The 23552-nt window shown below is 43.3% G+C and overlaps 1 protein-coding gene across 1 annotated transcript in view; it reads left to right on the forward strand.

Moving 5' to 3' along the window:
- Positions 1-23552, forward strand: part of TMEM88B (transmembrane protein 88B) — a 604987-nt gene that overhangs the window by 41189 nt on the left and 540246 nt on the right. The gene's annotated exons all lie outside the window — the stretch shown is intronic.

Here is a 23552-nt window from a genome sequence, read left to right on the forward strand (position 1 = left end):
ATTTGTTAGCCAAGTGACATTACATTTATGAGTTCTGTGATTTAGCTGGTGGTGCTTGAGGGAAGGTAGGGCCATGATATGTGTGTGATAGTGTATACGATCCTGGCTGCCACAATCACAGCCAGCAAAGTCAGGAGATTATAGGTCGGTGATTGCATGAATGCAGCCGGCCGCGCCTGGGGAAGAGTGTCCATATACTCTGGATTAGAAGTCTTTTAGAGGGTTTTCATGATAGTGCCGTAAATAGCCAGGTATTGAGGGCTTTTTTGAAAGAAAGGTAGTTTTCGGTGCCGAGTATGTGTAGAGCGGGAGTGTTCCAGATTGGGGCGCCAGGATCAAGAAAGCCAAGCCGCCAACTCTGGTGGAGCGGCCCGGTGAAATAGCCAGGAGGTGAGCAGAGATCAATTGGAGGTTTCTAGTGGGCTGGTAGTGGATGATTTTAACCTGAAGGAACTTGGGTCCCGTATTATGGGGGGCTCATTGTGTGATGCACATGGCTTTGAAGGTTGCTCTGAGGTTAACTAGGAGCCAGTGCATAATTGTGAGTGCAGAGGGGATGTATTCTCTGGGCAAGAGGGCAAGGAGCAGTCTGGCTGCTGTGTTTTGGATACCTTGAAGTCTCCTCAGTTGGCATAAAGGAACGCAGAGATAGAGGGAGGTGGCGTAGTCCAGGCAGGAGATGATAGCGGCCAGTATACGGGAGACTCTTTGAGGGTAAAAGAAATATGGAAAGATGTGTTTTAGGATGCGTCAGTGGAAGTGGCAGGTTTTGGATATGGAGTGGATCTGCTTGGCGAGGGATTAGTCTGGGTCCATGGTGCAACCACGATTTGGAAACCCAAAGGTTGCAGCCCCCCGCCCTAGGGACAGTGGGAAGTCCTGCCATGTTATGGTCTCTTTAACTGCCCTTGCTTTTAAAGCCCAGTTTCGGGAGCTTGGTGCAAGAACCTGTAGGTAGCAGGAACAATGAGTGTGGACTGACATCGAAGTGTGGACGCCCCTTCATTTGTATGAAAAGATGTCTCAATCCCAACAGGCACACTCTTGATGTAGGGGGTCATGAATTCTACAGGACCTGCACGCGTATTTTCCATCCTCTATAATAAGGAGTGTGTTTCGCTCGTCAGCATTACAAGATGAGAAAGACATGACATTTTCACCAAGGAGCTGAATGAAAATCCCCAGATACCCTCAGTTGCAGTCAGACTCATTATGCCGAATGTTTTGTCCATAGCCTATTGGAATATGTGAAGAGCCTTGCTCGCTGAGGCCCTCTAATGGACCATTGAAAATAATAAGGCTAGCTTCTCAGCCTATGTGAAGAGCTTAAGTCGCAGAGGCCCTCTGGTGGCCCCTTAGACATAATGCAGAGTGCTTATTTTTCAATATACAGTTTTTATTTAGGATTAGCTTTTAAATACGAAAGCTGATGAAACGAAATCTTGGAGTAAATATTGAACAAGGCAGGTTTAGAATGACTTAACACTGCAACAATAAGTGTCTAAGGAGAACAAACTGTTCATACGCAAAACCCCTCCAGGGACCAACCAACACTCTGCTACCAAGCAGCTAAACCTCTGCTCCCTTCATAATCCAGGGATAAAGAGACCTTTTACAACTGTGATTCTACTGCTGATGAGATGTCTTTTGTTAGCCTTTTACTGTTAAAATCAATGTGTCGTGAGTATTTTAGATCAAACCGGGACGTATTAATGCTTTTATGATGTTTTTCAATTTTTATAGCAAATGCAAAAGCTTGTTTCTATTTCTATCATCACAGGCCTTCTTAGAAGTACTTATTTGGTAAATATTGACTATGCTATAAGTAATTCTGTTTGGGCCATAAGTTCTACATTGCAATTGTACACCCCAGAGCCTGTGGCAGAGTGAAGCATTTAAGCTCGGCGGACGCTACTATTGAAGAGGCAAGGGAGGTTAAGGGAGCATTTGACTTGTCTCAGTTTGCAAAATTCTGGATTAGAGCACGTTGGGAATTCGGTGAAGAATTTAAGCTACTTGGCACTCTCGTGCCACTGAGCATCATCTGGATTTTAACCGGAGACTTTCTATTCTTGTATTCCAGGTCTTCTTACTAATTGGTGAGAGGACCTTAAAAGTCAGCAGCCTTTCACACAGTGGATGATCAGTTCTCAGAGGCTTGATGTGAGGACCATTTGGCTGTAGATCTTTGGGTAGGTGCAAGTAGTTCTGGTTGCAAAGGACACCACTGAATGCCATTCAACATATTGCTAGATCTCAGAGAGATGAAGCCAGAAGCATCTGGAGATAGATCTTTGGGTAGGTGCAGGTGGTTGTGGTTGTAAAGGATACCACTGAATGCCATTTTCCCAGGGCCATATCTCAGAGGCTTGAGACCAGGAGCAGCTGGTGATAGATATGCAGGTAAGTGCAGGTGGTTGTTGTTGTAAAGGATACCACTGAATGCCATTTTCCCAGGGCCATATCTCAGAGGCTTGAGGCCAGGAGCAACAGGTGATAGATCTTCGGGTAGGTACTAGTGGTTCTGCGTGTAAAGGACACCACTGAATGCCATTTTCCGCGGGGCAAATCATAGAGGCTCGAGGCCAGGAGCAGCTGGTGATAGGTATGCAGGTGATTGTGGAGGTGGTTGTAAAGGACACCACTGAATGCCATGTTCCCTTCCTCAGCGGTGGAAAGGGAATTGAACCAGGGGTGGAATGATCATTCCTGTCCCAACCTACGAATTTGAAGCACTCTTTGTGGATCTGAGGCTGGCTCATTCGCTCACCTTCTATAGTAAATATCTGCTAATCTTCTCACTCCAGAAATTCACCTCTGATAACATCTGACCGTGCTCCATAATTGACCGGAAACATCTGTGCTCACAAATCATTTGTCATAGTGGTCTTATCCCAATTTCATGCTGGTCTCCTGCACATATGTGATCAACATGATAAATCAAATGCCCCTGTATGTACCTGCTCTTACGCTCTGTTTAACTTCTTAAGTGTTGGGATACAATATCAAAGACACTGTAATAAAGGAATAATGCCCTAACGCCTTAATTGATCATCCATTAGCACGTTGGGCGGGGAAGACAAGCAATCAGGGTGCTTGGATCGCAGGCGGAATCCCAAAATCTCATACCATGTATCAAGCAGTCTAATGGCTGCTTCCCGACCTGCCACCTTTCCCCCATCCTCCCCGCCACACCCCTCCCATCTGGCCACTGTTTCCTCCCCGCCCTCTACACCACACATCTTATTGATTTGGCAACTGCAACTGCCGCCCCTTCTCTAGCCTCTGTCCTGATCCGCGCGTCAGTTTTTTTACTGGCGCCGCAAAGTGTCCCGTTGACACAAAGAAAATACATTGCTATCAGCACCCTGGGTTTCCAGATTGGAAACCTGGGGTGCTAATGGCAATGATAACCAGTTCAGTGGGCCTCACCAGCCCGGTAACCGCAACAGAGCCCAGTAGTAAGGCCTTCTCTTTGCTCAGGCCTATAATTTTGGCCCTGGGCCGTTGCTGGCCGGGGAAGCCTCCCAACCACATTGTCATGTTTCCCTCCTGATTATATACCATAGTCAGTCTACGATGCCTATGGTGATGTCTGTCTCAGCAGACAGTATCCCCGAGGACGTCCCCATGCACCTCAGAGACAATTAATACTACTTTCAATGTTTCAAGAATGACTGGTTATTTGTTTTGGTTACTAGAAAAGTATGACATGTCAGAGCATCATTCAGTTGCAGGAAAGCTAATATTTTAATTGTTCTTGTAAAATGTACCAGACAATTGACGGGTTTGAATCCTGTGCCAAGGAACGTAACTCAAGTCTCTCCATCAAGACATGTAATTTCCACTGATTGCTAGCGCTCTGACACACGTTTGGCCTGTTAAGCACTATAAAAAAAATGCTAAAATAAATGCAGTGCTCTGCACTGTGTTTCTAAAATGCAGGATTGTCTCCTGCGGAGTTGTATTTAGATGGCGGAAGTGGTCGATCGAAGTGGTAAAGTGGTTAGAGGCTTTACTGGCGATCCAGCTGAAAAAAAGACTGGGAAACGCCTCCCGGAAGTGCGCTTGACTATCTTTGCCTTGCAAGCGTAGCCCACGGCTGAACTCTGCCAGAGGTACGAGGGCGTTCAGGTCAGGAAATGTGCAAACCTCCCTCCAATCTACAAAGCTAGCAATCCATGCCTGGGATATTTAGGCAGAGGGCACCCCGTCCTGTAGAGGCCTGCACGGATCACAATGGGCCCACCAGACAGTCACCATTGCTATCTATGCCTGCGAGACAGTGGCTGAAAGGAGAACTCGTGCAGGTGCTTTCCTCTGAACCCCACTTCCTGTTGTTTTGCTTCCTGAGGATTTCTACTTGTCATTAGCTGGAGGCGTGCGCGCCATTCATTCCTTTCAGTCTCAAGGCCGAGGCGAACACATATTCGTTAGAGTGGATGTATCGAGTTCATATCTTGTATCACTGCTTACCATACCAGTGCAGCACCAGCCACTTCAGGTTATGTGATCAAGCAATGGTTACAGGAATGGGGTGGTCCCGCCTTTTAGCATCTTGCACCATCTAAATGTAACGCTGTGCCCCCTTTCTGTCCCATCTTGAGAAAGATCTCTGTTTCTGTAAGACCCTGAACATGTTCTTGTTTACGTGAAGAAGGTCTTGTTACATGTTTGGTGGTATCGCTGAGGTAAATCCACCAAGATACAGCCAAACAGATTTACTGCCACTGACAATGGGTCCGGCGGAATTACAGCCAGATTACACGTAGCAGTATGGCGGTGTTAGTCCCCATTTATGGTGTCCATAGGACTTCATGGGGATTTTGGAGGTATTACCACCAGCAGTAATTCCGCTAGCAGTATTTCTGCCGGAATGACAATTTTTTGATGGTAAACTGGCTGGATTTACTCAAGCTTTTTACTGGAGGCTTTTCCTGCACCCCACCGCCAAAACCATAGTTGGACGGTCCAGTAAACTATCAGTAATGCAGCAGTAACTACGTTACTGCCACAGTACCGCCGTTTAGAGCCGCACCGGCCAACTCATAATGGGGCCTACATTCTCTCTGCGTTAGCGGCAAGATACCACTGCTAGGGAATGTTGCACTGAATACATTGTTTAAAAGTAACACCACCGCAATAATTACAATAACTACTATGCTCGCTGGCCTACAGACTGATGGCACTGCAAAAGATGTAGGGGGTCTTTGCTCTCAGAGACCACCAACGGCTTTATGTCCCATGGATGTGGCACATCAGCTCTGCACCAAGGGCACAGCTTGAGCCGCGCTCTCCTTCGGACCCTGTCACACATGTTCGAGAACATGCAATCAGGAGGCGCCAGGCAGCTGATTTATGAACTCATGGAATATTGGCTATGATCAAGTCTGGGGGAGAGAACTTGGACAGTAAGGACTCTGAATGACCAGTGCCATTATTCATTCATTCATTTTACTGTTTATTTTGCATATCATCCATAAACCATATACACAAAATTCTGTTCAATTACATTTTTTAGCAATATACAGTATAAACTAAACAAAAGACCCAACATGGTTTTCAGAAATTGCAAAAATTTGAAAAAAAATGATTAGTCCCTCACATTTTGACAGCCAAAGGCATGAAAAACATACTAGCATGACAACATGCAATAGTGAAACATGGCTAAAAAAAACAACCAAAGGGAACTACTGCACAATATGTCCATACATGTGCAATGCGAAAAAGGATTTTGTTAAACCAGATGGTAACAAGACTAAAATCAACCAATTAATCAACTGTAACAGTAAAAATGTGATCTATGCGATAATTTGCACATGTAAGAAGACATATATCGAAGCACAATCAGGAAATTGAAAACCAGAATTGGAGAACATCTAAGATCAATCAAAAACAAAGACCTAAAGGCACCACTGGCCCTACATTTCTATGGAGAACATCCAGAAGCAGACATATCACAAATCAGATGGCATGGCATTGAAAAACGAATACTACCCAAAAGAGGAGGCAACCTTGAAGGCATGCTGCGTAAGAAAGAAGCATTTTGGATCTGCAATATGGACACAATATACACTGGTTTAAACGTGGACCAAGAACTACATCATTTCCTATAAACTTTATCATAGAAAACAGTCCAGGGGCTATGCATAGTGAAATGAATCAAGATGGCAAAATGATACATATGATCTGATACCACTTTCTATGCATAAAGTTCGAAATTAAGTGCATTAATGAAACATATGTTTTGACACCATGTATATTTTCTTTTATGTTTTACGTTTAGAATAGACCCGTATCACTTACTGTATTACTAGCACCTGCCTATAATTGGCATAGTATTTGGTACAAGACATCCAAGGAAACCCACCTATTGAAGTAACCCCAAATGAAAATGTAACAATGTGGATTTCTGCCTCCATTCTAATAGACTACATTTGCAAGTTACAACCAGTTACATTAAGTAAAATGTGTGTGACAACATATAACCAAACCTTCGGCTTCCGAAGGCTAAACAAAGCGTGTTTCATTATAAACATCAAAATTCAAGATGGCACATTTAGGAGGCCAATCACAAGACTTGGGAACATATTCAAATGTTCTAGAAGTTGTACAACACACACAAGTCACGTGATTAGATCACGTGTAACAACAAGCGTTTCAATTAACTTTAGTGTAAAATATACAAACATATTCAAACGTTCTAGCAGTTGTACAACGTACGCAAGTCATGTGATTAGATCACTTGTAACAACAAGCTTCTCAATTAACTTTATTGTAAAAAACACCAATCTACGAACGTGTCGAGCCACACAACACTGAGAATGGCAATCGCACCGCAGAAATAATGAGGTAAGAACTATGGACTATATTAGGTAGAGAAAAATCCACAAGTTATTTACATTCTAGTCTATATAAGTTTGTTGCCTCAAATGCTGTCCTCATTTCGTTACAGCATATAAACTTGTTCAATACGAACGTTAAATACATCAAGACCAAAGAAACGATTTTTGAGATACTCTAAGTACATTTTTTCCAACATCATTAATACGGTGTGTTCGCCCAAGAAACCCGAAAGTTTTAACTAAACGAATACTATTCTCTTAAAATATAGGTGAAACAAGTTGTGAATTTGAAAAACTTTAAAGAAAACAGAAACAAAATACAGTATTTCAATTAAACTTCATGTTGAAAAATATAGCCGTCACACCCCTGAAGAACCGTTAAATTGAACTAACGGGGAAACACGTGTCAGGGTCAGGCTAGTCACTGTATAAATGGGATCAGGCTAGTCGCTGCATAAATGAATTTGCATACCGTCTGAACACAATAAGAGCACAAACATAAGAACAATAATTGAATAAAATTAATTCAATGAAGGTAACCCGTTTGTGATCTCAAAATGTGAAATTTGGATTAAACTGAATTTGCTTAGATTTCCTTTTTGAGTTTTCTCCTTTTTTTTCTACATGTGAAAGCGCGCAGTACATCTGGATCAAATTATCTTTTTGTATAAACTAAACAGCCCGTAAAAATACAGTACACACAATAGTATTTTATTTTTTTATTGTGCGTTTGGTTAAGAACAATCTTTAAGCACCAATTTAATAAAAATAATCAATTACATTAATACAATATCAAAACAGATTTTTCCATCAAGAATAAAATGGAATAAATAATTGATTTAACAACTCATCAGTATATGGACATAGTCTAAAATAAGATATAATACAACATGTACAAATGATAAGATAATTCATGTTACTTAAGTCTTTAAAAGGTATACATAATCCTAGCGTACCCATGAGTAGTAGTGGCAGACTAAAGTGACACCTGCAATAGTAAAAAGAGGGACCGGATGGTGCTCACACATTATTGAAATGGGGGAGGAGGGATATTGCCTCCTTCCAAACGTGAAAAGCAGCGGAAGTAATACCTAAGGGTTCAGGCTATAAATGCTGCTCCAGAATTAGTCAGATTCAATGAGTCTTACGTTAACTGCCAAGTGCCAAGTGCAAATAACATTTTACATATTGATGTCTCCATTTTACAGGCAGTTAAGACACGTCGAGCCGTTTCTACAGTGGAATTGCAAAGACAGAAATCCTATCGTTATGTTGTAGACCAATCCATCTACCTGTGTGCTCGCCCGTAGGTAAAATATTGAAACGTTGATAAGTAATAAATCTACGAGTTTGTGAGGTGCTCAACTTTGCAAGATAGGAGCGCAGAGTGGTTAGTATAAAACTCTGGGTGATATAGCTCCAACACATCTTTTCCCTGAGAGGGCTGCAATGCTATTCACCATATGCACATCTCTGCTCCTCTTCCTTAATAAAATGTCCACGTGAGGGGATTCAGGAAGAGTGGTGCCAATTAGTGTCAAGTGATTGCAGGCAGTCGTACGTATTCCCTTCAAAAAAGGATTCGGGTAAGTTTGTCGGCTCTGACTGGCTATGACCTCCATTAAGGAATGGGCAACAATACGGGAGGAGAAGAGAGATCGATAGAGCTCACATATCTGTGTTAACCAGAGGGGGCGTTTAGATGCATGACCTACTCAACTAAGTATGTCCAATATTGAACGTAATCATTTCCCCTCAAGTTTTTCAAACCACGTGACTATGGATTCAGAGATGGACGCCAAACCATATAATATGACGGGACTATACTGGTTCTACATATGGTTGAAATGCCCTCCATATTATAGCCACCTTTTTTTTTACAAATAAATCTTCTTGATAAAAGCCACTTTTTTAATAGATTTAGTAATGTTACAATTGCCATAATAATTCTGTTGGGGACAATTGCTGAACGGAATATCTAAATAAATGTAACCTTTTACAATGTCCAGAGGTCTAGGACCGATTGTCCATTTAAAAGAAGAATTCTTGACATTCTGCCCAATAATAAACATCTTAGTTTTTGACATTAATAACTAAATGATTACAGTTAGCATAGGAAGTGTAGTAATTGAACGGTGTAGGCCAGTAGGCATGAGATCTAATAAAACAGTATCATCTGCGTACCCTATCCAGGAAGTCAGAGTATTCCCAATACGGGCGGGGGGATTTTTGTAAGCAGAGTTGATCGCCTTGCCAGTATCAGACACTTATAGATTGTATAGTAAAGCCAGCACACAACCCTGTTTCAGGCCGCAATTAGCGGCACTGTAATTTCCCCCCTTCTGACAAACCAGCACTGCCACAGAAATGTCTGTGCATAGGATCTTTATAAAATGTAAAAAAAATCGATCAATGTCCCATTTGCTCCATTTGTCCCATAGGAGGGGATGGGAAACTGTGTGAAAAGCTTTCGAGAAATCGATAAAAACACATGTAAAGCTTCTTTGTATTGTTGTTGAAAACCCCAGCTATAATAAAGTTAAGGGCACCAAGATAGTGCAAAGTACTATGATTGCTGCGAACCCCATTTTGAAACATAGAGATAAGCCTCTTCCCTTCGGCCCACTTGGTTACCTTTTTTAATAGGACAGGAGCAACTATTCTTTGGCTGGCGTCAATCATTGCCAAAAAGGCATTAGTTAATATTGTCATCACAGGGACCTCTTTTAAAAAACGGAATTAGGATAGACTCTGCCCAGCTAATAGGAATATGCCCGCTAATGATTATCTTGTCAAAGAGGCGGGCTAAGTTGGAAGCCCAAGAGGGTAGGTTGGCCTTTAAGATTGCATTAGCCAAGGAGTCAGGGCCAGGAGCCCTCAAGGTTTTTAGAGATATTATTATATCATGGATGCTCTCAGGATCGAAACCAGGTATTGGCTCAATCGGAGGAGAATACTAAAGGGTGACAAGGGAGGGGAGTCATTATATAAATTGTTAATGGCCATGATCCAAGTGTCTTCACCAAAGGGATTAAGCTTGTGGGCTATCTGTCCAATGGTGAAAGACCTAAAGAGAGACCAGAATTTTCTGGTGTCATTGTTTCTAAGTAAATGGAACAGAAATGTCCAGTTTGCCCTGCTTGTGGAGTGTGTGTGAGATCTAAACCGATTTTTAAACTGTGTGGTAGTGTTAATGAGTAATGTCCCCTTTTCGTTCATGGTTACGTAGAGGAGCAGGTGGATGCCTCTTCTCTAGCCCCTGCCCCCTCACCACCGTCTTATTGGAGTAGCAGATGAAGAGCTACAAATGGGAGCCCATGCATGAGTTTTTGCAACATGTCCATACTGTGTCGATTATATGAAAGACGATATGCACTCAGACAGCTATTCAAACGATACCCTCACATTGAGATAGTGGAATGATGCTAAAAAGAAGGATGTCCAATGCCAAAGTGACAAAATGCGGCTACCGGAAATATGGATAAACTCTAAGCAAAAGTTTGACAATAACAGAATGATGTCACAAAGAAGATATATAAACCTATGCTGAAATTATATGAAAAAGATTGGCGATGTAACTAAAGCACTACGAGAAACATGTATCTTAAAATTAAGTAATCATGAAATTTAGAAGATAAAGTAACTTGCTGACCGATAATGGTAAATACTCTGTAATGCAAGTTATTAAAAGCATATAGAAGCTTGCTAAAAAGAGGTATATACATAATGTTTAGGATGGCCATTTGAAGAAAAAATGAACGACGGCCCGTGTTAAAGAATCAACTCAGCTACCTCAAAATACGAGCCTAGGATTGCAAATTGAAGAACTAATGTTCACCTAACTCTAACTTACATTGTTCCTTCCCTTGCAAGGGTATGTCAACAAGAATGTCAGTCGATTCCTAAATTCATACCATGTTTCTTTGACCTCAATGCTGCTCACATGTGTAACTGGTTTATGTAACACCGCCTTGATGCCCATGGGCTTAGTTTGCTTTATACATGGATAAATAAATACTCTGATTTTGTGTGCAGAATAAGGGAGTACCTTGGCCTGGGATCCAGGAGGCTATTTTGAGAGATGGGTGCAAGGCGCAAAGGGAGTCAAATGAACAAACCATGTGCGTAAGACATATTTCTGCTAATATTAGGAGAGACAAGGATATTTGTAGATGGCAAGTCTTGGACAACCACAAAGGCAAAAGCCTATATGAGGTGGAGTGAGCGCGTTTCTAAAGGCCAGAAGGGGTAATGGCACCATCTTTAATAAAATAAAATAGTAGTAATTGAGAGGATGAAATGGAAAAAAAAATAATTGTCTCCTGACATGTGATGAAGAACTCAAAACAAACGCTATTCATTAGAGCTTCGAGTTAAGATACTGACGTGCTCACACTCCCTTGAATGTCCCATGACAGTGAGCACACTACAAGGTCAACTAGACTTTGGCTCAGCATTGGGTTGATAACATATGATGGACTAAATGGGAAAACAGAGAACAAGTCGACGCAGCTCGAACACCTAGGTTTCGTTTTTACTCACATGCTACTAGATGAGCTGGAGGTTCGAGTTTGGATAGGGTTGCCCCAATCAAAAGGCCTGCCATGCACTTTCATATACAATGTTGCAGTTATTAGTCCACTGCCATCATCTCTGCTATAATCATTGTGTGATGTACCTATAAGAAGCTCAGGGCGTGTCCTACAGACAAGGGGCAGCCAATGAGATATTAACCCATATATCATTGCATAAGTAGACATGTTCCCCATATCCAATCATAGGTTTTATGAAATGCCACATAGGATGACATCATAAATGACCTATGTGAAAGTTTATAAACTCTGTACAAGCAAACTGATGTGTGAATATTGAGCATCTACTTTGATAGCTGCCATATCTCCCTGCTTTCTTTCATTGAGGTTAAAGCATTATTTTACTATCTTCCTTTGGTCTGTTCAGTTATTTGATCTGAGATGATTACTGGTAATTCCATCTAGCACAAAGAAGATGCTTCAAGGTGCTAGAACACACTTAAATGGGGGTCATTGTTGATGTTGAGCTTAGATTTTCAGTAGAACGTTTTCTCATGATGGAAGGCGATATCAAATATGCTCTGTTTAAATTGTGCAAGAGGAGAGCTACTGCAATTAAGATGCAAGAGTGAATCTAATGTTTACATCATGCTGCGCAAATCCCATTTGTCAAACCTGGGCCAACTCTCAAGCTGTAATGTGTTCAGGTTTATGTAGTTATTTAGAATATTAACATTCGTATTGCTCCATGTGATGTGGGTGACTTTGGTGTTGACAACAGCCTTTGGGTCAGCATAGCTGATACTCTGAGGATTACCAAGTCTCTGAAACTAGCTCAACCGTGCATGGTAGCTAACCAAGGTTTGTAAGATCGTAACAGGACTACAGTGATCCCAGAGCTGGGCATCAGCAAATTAATAATCCACACAGGAAGAAACTGTGTTGTTAAGCTAAGTTGTGCTAGAACGGGGGAGAAAGCCATGTTTGTAGTTTAGACAGAGGAAATCAAAGAATGCAGCAAGTAGTTCCCAAGCAGAAAGAGACTTGATGGAAAATACACCTTCAGACCAATGTGAATCATGGGCATGCATATAACAAGCACATTTATACGAGAATGAACAAGTGGAGCATTCAAATCTCCAGAAAGGCGATGCCCATACCAGTCAGATAATACATTTTCAATGGTAACTTATAAATAAACATGGTAAAGAGCTTGCCAGGGGGGTTGCAAATGTTGACTATTAATATTGGCTTAGAAGGGGTCCAGAGATCAAAAAAAAAGACATCAGGCAAAACATAAAAGGGGGTACAGCCACCTAAAAAAGGGTTTAAACTAAAGTTTGTTTGTTTGTTTGTTTATTTAATATGGCGCGCAAAACCCAGAGGCAACAGGGCGCAACAGAGAGCAGGAAGATAAGGTTACATAAAAGCTTAGTTGCAAGGTAAGGCACAATTGAGTATAAAGCAGAGCATTACATTTCGTAGAAACTGGTGAGAGGGCATATATACATATATACATATAGTAAATTACATTTCGGAAGATAAGTTCTAGCACCAATGGCCAAACCACCAACTGGACGCCCTTTGGATTTGGTTAGAGCCAGCCGCTGGATTATGTGATAACCTTCAATTTCAAAGGGCTTGGTGGCCCATGTTTCCTGTAACACATATTTCTTTGCTGGACGCAGTATAAGCGCAACCTTCAGGATGGTGTAGAAAAGATCGAAAACCTCTGATGTTCCAGCAAATCCATTTTAGAGAGGTAAGAGGGTAGGTAAATCACGTGACATTCGAAAATAAAGGTTCAGGTATCCAGTGGATGATTTCCTTTTGGGGTTTGGAGGGGTCTGCTACTTTGCTCACAGATGATACCAGGCTGGACCTTTCTAAGAAGAAATCACTAGTTTGAAAACATTGCTTACAACTCTTGACATTAGAAACAGCCACGGAATCAACCACCACTTTAGAAATGTGTTTACGGCAGAGCGTGATAATTTAACCCCAGGATTGCAATTCAACGGCACAGGTGATTTAAAGAGAAACTACTGCAGGGGACCCAACTTAATAAGAACCCTGTTGGAAGGGCTATCTAATTAAGGAATTTCTATGTGCAACATGTCCTTGGTGGAGATGGATGATAAACAGGGGACATTCTGCCAAAGGGTCATCAGGAGAGATCTATTTAGAAAAGGGCTGTCAGCATTAGGATAAATGTCCTCAAGTTTGGCCTATTTCCACACTGGGAATGGATTGATTGACATTACCAGGGCATGAGATACTACCAAAGATTGAGAATGTTCAGAAATATCAATTATGTTATTATGAGTTGCTTCTACACTGGATATAGTCTCTATATATGTGTTTGTGTCACAATCAGTGGTAGGTGATTTATTTGGAGTCACCATGGCAAGAGCGACAGTTTCAGCTGAATTCCCTGCAGTAGATCGAGTAATGGGCAAAAATACTTGCTGTCGTTTGGTTTGGGGGTTGGGTATCAGTGATACAAGTAACGGAATCAGTTTGGTTTGAAAGAGATACAAATTGTGAGTGGTGTGGCACAAACACTGTGTTTAACCATTTATCCAAGGGGCTCTGCATCAACACTTGCCTATTGGTGCCATCCCCTTGAGGTCTAATGACCTTAGTCTTGCCAGATGAAATGCATTCAATGATGCAGTCAGCACTTACAAGGAGAGTGGCCGATGCTGGCCCGCCACTGATTTCGATTTGTTTTGCAGGCTGAATAGGCGCCATCGTGCAGGTGTGACAAAGGCAACACCTTTTCAGGGCATTAAGGGGACCAGCATCCATCTTTCTCCATCCTGGGTTGCTTCAATTATTGTTACACCTGAAGTCGCATTGGATTGGCCTGCCGACAGTGGCTAAATAATGTCAGCGTTACCTCGAGCCAGTGATTGGGCAGTGATTTGTGGCGGTGGTGATCAGCCGAGGTTGAATGAGGGGCAGAATGATGGGGGGCTGTATGGAGAAAAATCCTCAGATGGGGACTGCAAACAGAGACCAGATATCAGCTGGTGCGTTGGGTGCTCACTCCTTAGTATTAGACAATATAACTTTGACAACAATGGCTAGGAACTTTTTTAAATCACCTTGCTCCTCAGCCATATTTGTGCACAAGGTAAATAGTGCATCCACCGTGGCGGCAACAGAGTGTATTGAAGAACAGTAAGATGCAATGTCTTTTTCCTCAGGGGTAAAAGAATGGTTAACCTCCAGAGTGCCATTGTCCTCTGTGAAAAAGGTGCAGTACAAACGCCTACTAACAACATAACCTAAACTGAGCATATAGCGGGCTCTGTGCATTTCTGAGTGCCTTTAGCTACCAATAGTCAACATCCCCACCTTGGTAAAGCTAATGTTCATATTTCCAGGCCGCCAAACTGATTTTGCACAGAGCTATTTTCACCAGGAGCGCAGACAAAACCAGAGGTAACAACCACGGTTCTGCAAGTGCCAAAGGGATGATAAAGTCACTCTGAGAGGGCCAGGAATGCCCAAATGTGAGCTGAAAGCCTGCTGGTCCGCGGGGCAGAGGCATAGCCAGGATTGTTTAACAATGAAGCTAATGTAGCGGGGCCCCCGCAGTGACATTAACATTTGTCAATGCCCACGGAGCGCTGCTGAGTGGGCATTTACAGGTTTTGGGTGGGCACTGCCTGGTCAGGCCCTACCCTGTCTATGCCTCTGCCGACAGACCCAAACTACATCTCACAGACAATGACCAGCCCAATGAACCCAACACACATCTGGGGTTGCTGGTGGTTTCAGGCGGAATGTGTCTTGAAATTCGGGATGGGCTGTTGCTTTTGAGATGGGACTAAGCCTGTAAACGAATAGCAGGCTAAACATCACTGGCCAGGAGGGTTGCCCAGAGCAATGCCAGTGGTTCCCATTAATTCAAATTTTCCAGTTATCACTCCTCAAGAAGACGCAGTGGCCAAACAACGAGGCCAAAGTGGAACAACGATAATCCCCCCTGCCACACATCCTGCTGTATCTTCAACTGAGGATTCTGGGTAGAGGCATAGTTGCCAGGAGACCCAAGGCCCAAGGAAAGGACAATCCAAGAGGACCATGTCTTAGGTTTAAAATCACCTGTCAAGTTTCCCGGTTTCATGTCCAAGTTCCAGTAATGATTTTTTTTCTCGCACAGCATGGTGGAACTTGTAGGCCCAGCCTTTCAATGGGGAAATTGGAACTATGAGTACCAGCATGCAATTAGAAACAAAAAAGAGAACTGGCTCAAGGTGTCATAGGAACTGGGAAATTTGGCTGGGATGAATCACATCCAATCACTCTTCTATAATGCAGTGGTTAGCAGGCTTGGTGTTCGCTTGATGGTCTGGCTGTTAGTTTCCCATCCTGCCTCCTTGCAGCCACACACACATTCTTTGCTTTCCGGGCACACCCCACCTCACCAGAGTTTGATCGCCCTGGCACACGTACACACACTTAATATGCGCGGCGTTGAAAGCATAATTACTTTATTATGAGCAATCGCCGGATGGTTGAGTAACTGTGCCCCAGGTGCGTGCAGCGCGAGCTCTCTTCTCCTCCCCCCACACACGCCTGGGTACTTTTTAAATTCCACTTTCCTGCGGGTTTCCTTCAAACATGTTTAATGCAGCGCAAATGCAATTAATGAGCAAAAAAACAAAAACAGACATCACTTGCGCAGACCTCCTTCCCTCCAGGCCATCTCATGCAGAAACCAAGAAATACCGCGACAGGGCGTGTGTTAAACGCGTTTTCCTGCACGCCCTGGCAGTGTTGCGAGGCAGGAAGCCAAAGGTGTGCGTAATTACCCCAATTTGTGCCGGAGTGTAATATGCAGGGTGTGTTCTTTGCATGCATTTTTTCTTTCTTTTTTGGGGGCTAGAGTCATAGAGGGGTACTGGAATCATGTGACATTGCTAATAATTTGCACCCTGGCGAACCAATGAAAGCATAGCATTTATGTACTGCTTTCTGGCGCAAGCTTTTTATTGAATTCGTTTTTATATATAAATATTACAAACAATAGGTTGAATCAGTCCAACTCAACGGAATTCATTTACTCAGGCACAATTGTACAGGAACAGTCGTGCAAGTCACCTATAGACCCCACCCCGTCACCTCTGACCTATTGGATGAGCAACAGGAAAACACTGTGTGTGAGACCTGGTATTATTCCAATGACGCCTTGAGTGTATGAGAGACTTTATGCACTCTGACAACAGAACCAAATGTACCCCAGAATTGGCAGCAGCAGATTTGCAGACACCACTGAATATCGAGGAGCTGTCAAGAGAACTTGACAGGTGCAAAGTGATGCCATAAGGAGACGATACAATGACGCACCAAAACGATATAAGAATACTTAAAGAACAGAGATCATTTAAGAAACAAGAGTGAGCATACATACAAGTGAGAAGAAACCATACATACAAAGAAGATAAGTAACCAGATGTGTAGTAAATGTATATACGCAGAAATGTAAGGTAGATAAGCCATGTAGAAGCTTGCTGCAGCAGAAAATATAACAAGGGTAAAGCGGCCATGTTAGAAAGATGGACGGCGGCTTTCAATGATAGTAAGTGAAGAGCTGAAGGAAGGAGATCAGGGCTGCTGAGCTGACAGAAGCTGGAAATAAACATGTGCGCATGACCAATAATAGGTGTTGGCCAGAGATCAAGAATTGTAGAGGAGGTCTCAAATATGGCCCGCACTCCTGTCGCACATTTTGAAGTACCAGGAACATTCAAACCGATATATGTGACGTACGATGAGCAAATAGACCGGCGGAGAGCCGCAATAGGGCTCTGTCCAGTTCCAATCAGAAGACCAATACCTATTGAAGCCCCAATAACCAGACAACCATGGGCAGTAAGATATCCATTGAGACAACCATATGAGCAAATGGCAAGAAATGAAGATTGTTTAAACATTGTCCCAGAAGAAACTCAAAGGGCCTCAATGGAAGACAAATGATGACGTTACAAGTGCCCGGACAGATGTACAGATTAAGAATGACAACCAAAAGATGACACACAAAGATGAAACACCATGAATAAGGATATTGCAGACATAGAAGAAAAGACGATGTCGGAACATAAAGAAACGTAAATTGTAAGCAGGATGAAAATATTCAACCAGCTAACACCTGTACATAGGCTTGTAGCGCAAGAAGCTAAGAAAACAGTATGGCTTGCTATGCTTAGAAAAATAGAGCAGCAAGCACCAACCATATACCTACCTCACGAAGCACATTATATAAGTGCAGTCCACTTTATACAAAGCAGAATTAACCTAGGTTACTAAGAGTCAAACAGACCAGGATTCTTATTCCAGCTAAAACAAGAAGAGAGACAGCGGAATCGAAACTCAGCAAGGAGCAGGCCATGCCTGGGAAATCGAGGTCAAACCAAGAGAGGGAGGTGGACAGTAACTTTGGAGAATCGAAACCTAAGAGCAGAGCAGCCTGCCCTGTGAAGGTCGAAATAAGGGGGCCTAGGCAGGTGGCGGCCAAAAAGGAGAATTAAATGCACAAATAGAAGGAAAACAAGGCCGATTCACTGTGTGCTAACATGTGACCAGCCAAGTGCAAAGATGTACCAACATCTGATGTCAACCAAAGCAGGAGATACCATAACTGTTCCTGACAAGAAGCTACAGTTTCGAGGCCATCCTCAGCCAACTAATTAACACATAGCCCTAAAGTACTGATTGATGGAAGGGAGGCTGGGTGAATCTTGGGGCATACTGCATCTGGATGACCATTCTGCATGCTGCTAATTAAAGTGGAGATTTATACTTAGGGTTGTAGCCAGCCCAATCACAGTGGGCCAAATAATCTAAGGTCCTATAGATATTAGAACCAATGAGACGTTGTACTTTTAGTGACGGTTGCATGAGTAATGTAGAGAGAAGGGAGTAGACGCCCGCCCGATAAGTGTTAACCAATCCTCACACTCCATTACCATATACAGATATAGCACCTATACTTAAGTTGCCTTTTCCAACCAATAGAATTGCATGACAAACTTTTGAGTGTCAATGATGATCTCCATGTTTCCCCGTTTCTTGTACTTGTCATTAAACGGACTCCCCTTTGCCAAACCATTTGAGTTGTCCCTATTGATTGGTGTTGGAGTACGAGAATCCCGCACCCCATCCACCTCAAGGTGCAGCTATCTCGTCGTAAAGTACTTGAGAGTGAGCTGTGATTCTGTGGGCCGGTCAGAGGTCACTCCCCCTCCTGTACACTTGGTAGCAGAGGATGGTTAGAGACCATCGATTATTGATTATTGATTATTGACAAGACACCTATTGCGCGTCGACACGAAGTAACTCTAGGTCTTCGGCAATATCACAAGTCCTTCGCCATTCGGCTGAGTAGACTGTGAATCTTCCCGTGGACAATGGTAGTATAAATTGATCCAAAACTGCAGTGGGGCCTGAAGGGACCCGTTTTAAAAAACCATAACCCCTCCCATTCCTATGGGCAGTGGATCAGGTGAAAGTCTGAAGAAGGCGGTAATGGAGGCGGTGATTCCGAGGATCCAGAGAGGAACAAATGGAACGGTGAGTGAAATAGAAATTGAGTGCTTTGGCAAAGATTATAGGCGTTATAACAAGTAAGGGAAAAGGTAACGGAGGGAGGTGGAAAAAACAAAATAATCAGAAGTAGAGAAAACTGTATATATATAAGGGGATAATGACTCGATTAATTGAATAAATGAAAGGATACCAGGGCGGACACCTCAGAAGTGAAAGGCTACTGGGGTATACACGCGAGAAGAGATAGAATACCAGGGCGGACACCTGAGAAGAGAGAGGATATCAGGGCGAACACCTGAGAAGAGAGAGGATACGCCTTATTCCTGTGCTTTAATATAGCGGTCAGAAGAAACGTGAACTCAGAGCCCCACATAATAGGGGACGATTAGGCTACCACCACGTTTAAAGACGTAGTGAACGAAGTTCGTTTAAACTCCATATAGGGGCAATAATTAGAGGCAGAGATATTTGTGTCCAGCTGGTGTCTGTCTAGTCTGTAAGTGTTTGTCTTATATCTTCTGTTGTGTCATTTCATGTGAAGGAATTCTTTTTTGTGTGTTTTATGTGAGGCCTGATTTAGATTTATGCAATTCGATAGTTGAGATGGAATCACATACAAATTGATTTTTTTTGGGAGTAAATTGGTAATATAACATTTTGGCGGAAAAATTGGATTGGAGCTTGCGATTTTTGGTGCTCGCTTATATTGTTGAAAGTGTTAAAGTTGCATGGAAGCATTGGAAAGCATTGTATAAGAGGAATAGAAACAGATTTAAGCATGGAAAACATTATTCCATTAGCACACTTATGCAAACAGCTGCCGAAACATGCACCTAAGCTAAAAAAGTATAGCACAGAGTGGGTCAAGGGTACCGCCCACAAGATGTTTATGCCGTGGCCACAAAATGGGTCTTTATCTGAAGCCGTTTTACAGCATATGACAACTTACTTGCATGCTACATATATGGGCAAGAAGCTAGAGAAACACCTCGCTGTTCTAGAACTCTGGAAAATGAAGAGCCACCTGCAGACTGGATACTAAATGTATGCACAGCGGGGGGTGAGAGGCCTACTGCGCCACCTGTCCCATCTGAAACAGAACCCGAGGTCAGTAAGCCTGAGGGACTTTACCCGTTAAGGGACCTTAAAGCAGCCACAGTGTACAGCAACCCCGCATATGAGTCACCTACTTATAGTAGTGACGAAAATCTAGGGAAAGATAAGCACAAGAATCTTGCCTCCGCAGTCTCGAGGGACAAGGAGAGACGCGATGATGAAAGAAAGGATCAGGCATAGACAAGTGCATCTCTCAAAAAGGAGAGAGAGGGAAAGAAGGGGAAAGGAAGTGAAGACAGAACTGATGGGATAGCGTCGCAAAAGATGAATGGATGGGAGGACAAATCCTAATGAAATTAGATGGGAAGGAAAGTGATGATGTGAGACCTAAGAAGAGGTTAGATGAGGTACAGAGAAAGTAGAAAGAGAAGAGGTTAAGGGACGAAGAGATAAGGAGGAAAGATAGGCTGAGGCGAGAATAGCTATATTGCGAGGAGCAAGAAAAACAGCTTGATCGCAAACAGAGGATAGCCTATGATCAGGACAGAAAGAAACAGCAAAGGTTGGAAGAAGAGAAAAGGGTATGTGAAAAAAATATAAGGAGACGGAGAGATGAGGCAATACGAAAGGCAGATGAACATAGAAATGAAAAGAGAAGGGAAGAAGATAGAGTCAGAGAAGAGGCGAGGAAACGCAAAGAATTTGATGACGATGTTGAAAGTAAGCGTAGACAGAGGGCACGCGATCTCGAATATTTGGAGAGGGAGGTTAAAAAACCCAATTCATTGGTAGATTGGGAAGACAATGAAGAATTCTTTCCTGCATACGACTTAGTACCAGGCCTGTCTAGGACAAATATTGAAGATGACTTCGACACCAGAAGCCTCAGGGAAACGATTGATAAAATATATGATGAAATGGGGTTAGAACAATTACCCCAAGGAGAGGGGAAGGATGAACGCCTGGAGAGCACTCAGCTGTATCACACTGAGGATGCTACCCGAAGTAGTGGGAGTAGGAAACTGTCCCTGGAGAGTTTAGAAATCAGTGGAAACGATGATGACACAAGGAGTTGCGTGAATTGGGAGCAACTAATGTCTGACTCCGAAGAGGAGGAACGTGAGGCAAATGAAGGAGGGAGAAGGCGCGAAAGAGGGCTCCCAAGGGACAAAGGGGTGTGATGGTCATACACTAGCGAGTCTACACGAAGGGCATCTGAGTCAGCCACACAGTCTGACTGGCATGAAGGAACACCCCATGGTCGGAGGGGGTTATCGTCACCTCCCTATGTAGATAGATTGAGGACATTGTCAGGTAGACGGCGATGCAGGAATATTACCCCTACGATAGACAGGGGAGTTATGAGAGAAGAAAAGGAAGGCTGTGCATTCCAATTTCCACTACTAGAAAAGGGGGGAGCAAGACCACAATATATTCCATGGCCACACATGGACCGTGAAAACCTGAAAAACAAGCTTCCAATGCTGACATCGGGAGCCGGAAAATGAATACATGAGTTAGAAAAAATGACAGGAGGTAACACCCTAGCTATAGGGCACATTAAAGGTCTCCTGATCGCCATACTTGGTGAGAGAGCAGACGATGTGTGGACATGGGCGAGCTACCTCGGTGTAACCACAATCAACACGGTGCACGACGGAGCGGCATTTAACAATTACAGAGCAGCAGCATGGAAAGCGCTACGGGTGCTTTACCCAGACACTTCTGATATGGGAGCCATAATGACCTGATAAATGAAGGAGTCGGAAGACTCATTACTTTATATCCAGAATTTCCAAGACGTGTGGGTACTTGAAAATGCATGAATCTTGGATGAAATCTATACCTGTATTTTATCACATATTGTGCCAAAGGTTGCCAGAACCAGTGCAGAAACAGCTCAAGAAATTGGTAGGAGTTGAGGCTATACCATGGGCTGAAATACAGTTAATTATCGTGCATTACTGTAGATTGTTACAGGAAAATAATCAGAAAAAAAGGCGACTTGAAAGGGTGAGGAAGCGAAGCTGGTGCAAAAGAAATTATCAAATTATGCTCTTGAAGGAGCCATGCTAACTAACGCAGCTGAACAAAACATGCAACAGGTGGCTAACCCACAACAGAACAACCAGGGTAATGTACGATTTTACCCGAGGGGAAGAGGGTTAAGAGGAAGAAGATGGCAGAGCAATCAGGGAGGTTTCCAAGGTAATCAGGGAGGCTTTCAAAACAAGCAAAATGGTCATTCGGATATGTAAAATGGACAAATAATCCGACCACCACCAGTATGTTGGCTGTGTGGACTAACAGGGCATTTGGCACGCATGTGCAGAAGTCAAGACACGTGGCAGAATAGCCAAGGAATGGGAGCAGGCGCTGAAAATCCACCTGCTTTCCCACAACAGGGTGTTGCAAAGAATCATACGGTGCAACAACAAGCGCAAGGAGTGCCGCAAGGGGTGCAACCACAGAATATAGGGAATCTTCCACAAGGACAAACCCAACAGGCACCACCACAAATGCCACAGACCCAGAACCCTGGACGGGGAAGCAACACTGGGAATGGGGAAATTCCACAAGTGCACAGTGGGGGAAACCTATATATACTCTAGGACAGCTCACTTGGAACCCTTATGTGCTCTATCCTATCAGTGACACCAGACCCTCATAGGGAACCCAGAGTGAATGTCGTTATAGGGGGTAAAGAATATTCCTTCCTAGTGGACACGGGTGCAACATGCTCGTGCATACGTGAAGGCAAATTTTCCTTTTCCGGCGAGGCCATAGATGCACAGAGTTTCACAGGAGCTCACAGTCAAGTTCCCTTTACGGACGCACTCCCAGTCTCCATAGGAGAGTGGGACATGAATTTACCTTTACTATATTCACGCAAGACCCCTGTAAACACTTTGGGTCGAGACTTAATGAAAAAACTGAACATGACGATTTCGTTCACGGAGGAGGGCATAGTATGCTCCACTCCAGGAATGCATTATTCAAATGTATGCGAAATAGTTAGAGCATACTCAGGATGCATGGCCATGAGAGCTATACCGCTGGAACCAGAGGTTTTTGTGCATGGCATGCGGGTGCTTATGGCAGGATTGCCAGGTCTCACAGACAGAACTATGAGAACCCCTGATGAGTTTCTATTCAGACTAAGAATGCCTATGCATGAAGAGGAGGGACAAGTATTTCCCTTGATGATACATGCCGCAGCAGGGTGAGGGAAAGTAGCATTGGTCGACGGATACGATGATGAAGGCAGGCAATGGTGCACGATCATCGCCATTGAGGAAGGGTATCAAGTGACTGACGTCACCGATGACGATCTGTTTGAAGAACAACCAGACTCAGAAGGGTGGAAGTGAGCCTTATCTTTTGGGTAAAAATGATCAGAAGAGAAGTGCCCCAGAGAATGATGTTGGCGCTGAAGCGTCCAGAATATTAAGTTACCTGTCTCGGTATGGACAACAGGACTCTATGGCGTAGGCCTCTTCCACCCCACTTCTTGAAAGGGGGCGGGGGGGAAGAAGTGAAGATTAAACTAAAGCCAGGA

This window comes from Ambystoma mexicanum, chromosome 8 (assembly GCF_040938575.1).
Source record: "Ambystoma mexicanum isolate Mex_15411 chromosome 8, UKY_AmexF1_1, whole genome shotgun sequence".
Lineage (NCBI taxonomy): Eukaryota > Metazoa > Chordata > Amphibia > Caudata > Ambystomatidae > Ambystoma > Ambystoma mexicanum.